Source organism: Heptranchias perlo, unplaced genomic scaffold (assembly GCF_035084215.1).
Source record: "Heptranchias perlo isolate sHepPer1 unplaced genomic scaffold, sHepPer1.hap1 HAP1_SCAFFOLD_181, whole genome shotgun sequence".
In the NCBI taxonomy this organism is placed as follows: domain Eukaryota; kingdom Metazoa; phylum Chordata; class Chondrichthyes; order Hexanchiformes; family Hexanchidae; genus Heptranchias; species Heptranchias perlo.
In genome coordinates, this window is record NW_027139088.1 from 680,621 (window position 1) to 687,345 (window position 6,725).

The 6,725-nt window shown below is 44.2% G+C and overlaps 1 non-coding gene across 1 annotated transcript; it reads right to left on the minus strand.

Annotated features, from left to right (window-relative positions):
• trnav-cac (transfer RNA valine (anticodon CAC)) lies at positions 1–73 on the minus strand. Its single transcript has one exon. It is a non-coding gene; the product is annotated as a tRNA-Val (tRNA).
• Positions 74–6,725: the final 6,652 nt, after the last annotated feature.

Sequence of the window (6,725 nt, forward strand, 5' to 3'; positions counted from 1 at the left end):
TGTTCCCGCCCGGGATTGAACCGGGGACTTTTCGCGTGTGAGGCGAACGTGATAACCACTACACTACGGAAACCTCTGATCTGGTTACCAGCCAGAAGTTAGAATGACTGTATTGATTCTCATTCATAACTATTCACTTGATCGAAGTTGCACAAGTCACAAAAGAAAAATGTTCATTTCAAAGTTATTAAACTCCCAAATGTGGCCTGTCTTGTTTGGACAGGGGTTGACCCTGACGTCACAGCCTCAACAAAGCATTTTCTCAACATTTCCATTGGGAACAGGAGGAGGCCATTCAGCCCATTGAACCTGTTCCGCCCTTCAATTAGATCAGAGATGATCTGAACCTCAAATCAATTTATCCGCCTTTGCTCGCTATCCCTCGATACCCTTACCCAACAAAAATCTATCGATCTCAGTCTTGAAAGCTTCAATTGACCCCCAGCATTCACAGCCTTTTGGGGGACAGAGTTCCAGACTTCTACTGCCCTTTGTGTAAAAAAGTGCTTCCTGATTTCGAACCTGAATAGCATGGTTCTAATTTTAAGATTATGTCCCCCTCGTTCTTGATTCCCCAGAGGAAATTGATTCTCTCTCTCTATTCTATCGAATAATTTGAACATGTGAAACACCTCGCTCAGACCGCCCCTCAATCTTCGATACTCGAGGGAAGACGAGCCCAATCTATGCAGCCTGTCCTCATAATTCAACCTTTTTAGCCCCGGTAACATTCTGGTGAATCTGCTCTGCAACCCCTCCAAGGCCAATCTATCCTTCCTGAGGTGCAGTGTCCAAAACTGAACGCAGTTACTCCAGACGCAGTCCAACCAGAGCTTTATATAACTGGAACATAACTTCCACTTCTTGATATTCCAGCCCCCTGAGATAAAGGCGAACGCTCCGTTAGCCTTTTAAATTATTTTTGGACCCGTCCGTTAGCTTTTACTGATTTATGTAAATGAACCTTTAATTCTCTCAGCTTCTCCACAGTTCCGAGCTTCTTACCATTTGGTAAATACCCTGACCATCGGTCCAAAGTGGATTACCACACATTGAACTCCATCTGCCATAGTTTCTCCCACTCACTTAATCTATCAATGTCCTTTTGCAACTTTTCACTCGCATCCACACTACTTACTGTACCACCCAACTTAGTGTCATCAGCAAACTTGGATATACGACTCTCTGTTCCTTCATCTAAGTCATTGATAAATATGGTGACAAGCTGAGACCCCAGTTACAGATCCCTGGGGGACACCACTAGTCCCATCCTGCCAATTGGAGTATGTACCCATTATCCCTACTCTCTGTCTCCCATCTCCGAACCAATTCTCTACCCATGTCAATACATTGCCTCAAGATCCATGTGTTTTCATTTTTGCCAATAGTCTCATGTGTGGAACCTTGTCAAATGCCTGCCGGAATTCCATATAAATAATATCATAGGAACATGGGGACAGGAGTAGGCCGTTCAGCCCCTCGTTCCTGCTCCGCCGTTTGAGAAGATCATGGCTGATCTGTGATCTAACTCCATAAACCCGCCTTTGGCCCATATCCCTTAATACCTTTCATTGCCAAAAAGCTATCTATCTCAGATCTAAATTTAGCAACTGAGCTAGTATCAATTGCCGTTTGCGGAAGAGAGTTCCAAACTTCTACGACCCTTTGTGTGTAGAAATGTTTTCTAATCTCGCTCCTGAATGGTCCGGCTCTAATTTTTAGACAAAATGGTGGCAAGTTCGCGGGACATCTTGGACAAAATGGCGGCAAGTCCTTCACGGCTGCTGCACAGGGAAAGGAGGAGGCCATACAGCCCATCAAGCCCGTTTCATCGTTACTGAAGGCCGATCATCCCCTCAAGCCTGTTACATAGAATCAAGAAGAGGCCATTCAGCCCATCGAGCCTGTTATACAGGAACTGAAGGCCATTCAGCCCTTCGAGCCTGTTATACAAGAACTAGACACCAATCAACCGTTCAACCCTGTCAGGTAGCAAAAGGAGGAGGCCATTCAGCCCCTGGAGCACCTTGCACCAGATCTGGTGGCCAATCAGCCCCTCAATCCTGTTACATAGGAACAGGAGGAGGCCACTCTGCCCCTCGAGCGTGTTAACGGGAACTGAAGGCCATCCAGCCCCTCGGGCCCATTACAACGGAACTGGAGGCCAGACAGACCCTCAAGCCTATGACATAGGAACAGGAGGAGGCTATTCAGCCCTTCGAGCCTGTTATACAGGAACTAGACGCCAACCAACCATTCAGGCCTGTCAGATATCAACAGGAGGAGGCCATTCAGCCCCGAGCCCATTACACCAGACCTGGAGGCCAATCAGCCCCTCAAGCCTGTTGCATAGGAACAGCAGCAGGCCATTCAGCCCCTCGAGCATGTTATACGGGAACTGAAGGCCATTCAGCACCTCGAGCCTATTACACTGGAATAGGACTCGGCCATTAAGCCCCTCGAGCTTGTTGCAATGGAACAGAAGGAGGCCATTCAGTCCTTCTAGACTGTTATACAGGATCTGGACGCCTTTCAGCCCCTCACGCATGTTACATAGGAACAAGATGAGTCCATTCAGCCCCTCGAGCATGTTACATAGGAACAAGAGGAGTCCATTCAGCCACACGAGCCTGTTACACAGGAACAGGAGTGGACAATTCAGCTCCTCAACCTGTTCTGCCATTCAATTAGATCATGGCTGATCTGTATCTTAACTCCAACTACCCGCCTTGGTTCCTTGATCCTCAATAACCTTGCGGAACAAAAGTCTATCAATCTCCGTTTTGAAATTTCGGATTGACCCCAGCCTCAACAGACTTTTGTGGGAGAGAATTCCAGATTTCCACTACCCTTTTGTGAAGAAGAACTTCCTACCATCACCCCTGGGCGGCCGAGCTCTAATTTTAAGGTTATGCCCCTTTGTTCTAGACTCCCCCAACAGAGGAAGTAGTTTCTCTCTTTGCACCCTATCAACTCCTTTCATCATCTTAAACACCTCAATTCAATCACACCTTAATCTTCTATATTCAGGGGAATACTAGCCTTGATAATTCAACCTGTCCTCATAATTTAACGCTTTTAGACCCATTATCATTCTGTTGCATCTGTGCTGCAGCCCTTCCAAGGCCAAAATATCCTTCCTGAGGGTCAGTGCCCAGAACTGAATGCAGCCCTCCAGATGGGGTCTAACCAGAGCTCTGTACAGCAGGAACATAACTTCCACCCCTTTATATTCCAGCCCTCTTGAAATAAAGGCCGACATTCTATTAGCCTTGTTAATTATTTTTGCAAATGTCCACTAGCTTTTAATCATCTCTGCACTTGGACCCCTAAATCTCTCTGCTCCCCCACAGTTTCGAGCTCCTCACTATTTAGAAAACACTCTGATCTATCTTTCTTAGATCCGAAGTGGATGACCTCACATTTCCCGACATTGAACTCCATTTGCCACAGTTTTGCCCACTCATATAATCTCTCATTGTCCTGGGAATGCTTGGTGCTTTTGTTTGGTTGGAGAATGCTTTAAATCAGTTCATTATTTTAAAAAGATCACAATTGATTTTTATTTTGTACAGTTTGAACAAGACCATTATTACCCGATCAGTAAAATATCCGTGTTTTTCAGATAATGGAGACAGTTCAGATATATTTGCCTTTTTGTCTACTTTAATGAAGTGAAATTTTGCTGATTTAAAATCAGCAGTATTTCTTAGCTTGAAAAAGCATCTCCTCTGTGAGGTGAGGCTTCACTCTCAATGTCTCAGTGTTTCCGCTTGTCCTGATATCAATGTAACACTTGAAGGGCTCCAGGTAATGAACAGTGAAACCCCTTCAGATTATCTCAGCCCACTCGTTCTATCCAGTGCCTAATAGTGTCTGCTCTTCAGAGGGTGACAGATTCACACTACACTGGAGCTTGTTTTAGACTTTAACTGCCAAACAAATTGATGAAACAGTAAGAGAATAAACAGAATAGTAGCAGTAAGACAACAGTTTTACTGTAAAGCTCAACCAGATCATTATTGGAAAATAAAAAAATAATAAATAATTCAAAATACTATACGAAACTGTGCCCGAACTTTCGAACATCCTGGTTCTTTGTTGTCTTTTTCGCACAAACTATGGAAGCTGTCGATTTGATTAACATTCTCAGAGATTCCAAACAGACTCACCAGTTTGAAAAAGACAGGCTGATAAATGCCTTCAAAACAGTGACTGGGAGCCAGTCATTTTAATCAATGGTCTGTTTAATTCAAAAGAAGCTGCCAATCAAAACTGTACGAGGAGAAATGACCCCGGAGGTTTGTATCTGAATCAAATGTTTGACTTTGTGAGTTCAGGCTGCCGTTGAGAGGTGCAGCCTGCCTTTCAGAGGTGCAAACCACTCACGCAATATCGGGGGCCCCCCTGCTGGTGAGAAGCCGCTGAACAGCACAGCCAGGCCTGACTGCTCGCAGGAATCCGATAAATCACCAGGCAGCACCAATCTCACGGACTGTCTGCATCTCAACGACCGGGTGCAGGTTAATCACGTGGAGGTTTATCGACCATCGCGCCCGGATTCGGGGGTTATCGAATTTAACCCCGTGCATATCTTTATATATATATATTACATAGAATACAGCACGGCACAGAAACAGGCCATTCGGCCCAACTGGGTAAATAAGTATCCCATCGAGTCCCCACAGTGTGACTAAGTGATTCCACACTGCACCCAGTGATAGTGTCCCATTGATCCACAGTGTCCCAGCGATCTAGTGCACCCAGTGATCCCAAAGTGAACACAGAGTGACCCGGTGATCCAGCTGCACACCCACTGATAATGCCACAATGCTCCCTAATTGATCCCAGTGATCCCACAGTGCACCCAGAGGTCCCAGTATCCCAGTTCACTGCATTTGTGTAAACGTTTGAGACTGTCTTTATATACAACAACTTGCGTGTATGAAATAACATGTCTATATATATATATATAATATTTCTACATGTCTATATATATATATATATATATATATGTACATATATAATATTTCTATATTACTTCGAATGGGTAAAGTAGTTTCTCCTGTGACCCCATGAAGCTGAAACAAAATGGTGGCCATTAAGGCGGCCATCTTAAACAACATGGCCGCCAGTGTCCCAGTGATGCCACAGGAAGCCAATGATCCCACAATGTCCCACTGATCCCACAATGTCCCACTGATCCCACAATGTCCCACTGATCCCACAATGTCCCACTGATCCCACAGTGTCGCATTCATCCCACAATGTCCCAGTGAACCTGCAGTATCCCAGTGATCCCATAGCAACCCATGATCCCACAGTGCTCCCAGTGATCCCACAGTGACCCAGACACAATTCACGTGAGCCTGTGGTGAAGGCCTCGATCAGTCCCCTGTGGAGAGAAAGCTTCTTGTCCAAGGAATCCTCCTCCTCCCAAAAATTCTCTTTCCACAACTTCATGTTACAGCATTTCCACAAAAAAATCTTTTAATTGATTTTTAAAAATGGATTAAAAACAAAGCAAGCGAATAAAAAAGCACAGCAAGAGCTCAGAGCTCCCTCACACTCACTCACACACACACATTCACACTCAGTCACTCACTCATTCCATTACACAGGCAGGCAATCTCTCAGCAAACACCACTGACAAAAAAAAATCCCAAGTTACAAAGCAGAGAATCTGAAGAAAAGAGTGAAAAGCTGGGACAGAGAGAAACAGAAAGACACTCGGGCAGACTGAAGAGCACATGTTGCTTCTCTCTCTCTCTAATACAAGTTTGCAGGGTTTTCTCTCCTGCTTTGCCACTCAATCCCTCACCCACCCCCTCCCCTAAAAGGTGCTGGTCTGTCTGCCTGTCCTTGGTTAATGTTCGCTGCAAGATTCAAATTGCCCCTGTGCTCATTTTCACTTCTGTTCCTGGAGCAGGGGACAAAAACCCTGGGCATTTTTTGCTACTTCGCCCTTTATGTTGCAGTTTGCAAAGGTGAACGAACTTTCCCTTTGCTCTTTTCTCTTGTTTTAATTTGCAGTGGACAAAATGCCAGCAGTTTGTGATCAACTTACAGTTTGTGGCTTTTTCCAATCAGCCAAAGATTTCAAATAAATTCATGACATATAAAAGAGCCAAAGCAATTTTTTAAAAACCCAATATACAGCAAGATCCCTCACTCAGTTACAGGGACAATCGCTCAGCAACATTCATTTACACAGAAACAAAGCCCAATTTATAAAGGAGAAGAATCGAAAGAGTAAAAGATTGAGAAACAGCTTTATCCACAACAACAACTTATATATATATATATATATATACACATATATATATACATATATATATATATATATATATATATATATATATAAGAACATAAGAAATAGAAGCAGGAGTAGGCCAATCGGCCCCTCGAGCCTGCTCCACCATTCAATAAGATCATGACTGATCTGATCCTAACCTCAAATCTAAATTCATGTCCAATTTCCTGCCCGCTCCCCGTAAGCCCTAATTCCCTTTACTTCTAGGAAACTGTCTATTTCTGTTTTAAATTTATTTAATGATGTAGCTTCCACAGCTTCCTGGGGCAGCAAATTCCACAGACCTACTACCCTCTGAGTGAAGAAGTTTCTCCTCATCTCAGTTTTGAAAGAGCAGCCCCTTATTCTAAGATTATGCCCCCTAGTTCTAGTTTCACCCATCCTTGGGAACATCCTTGCCACATCCACCCGA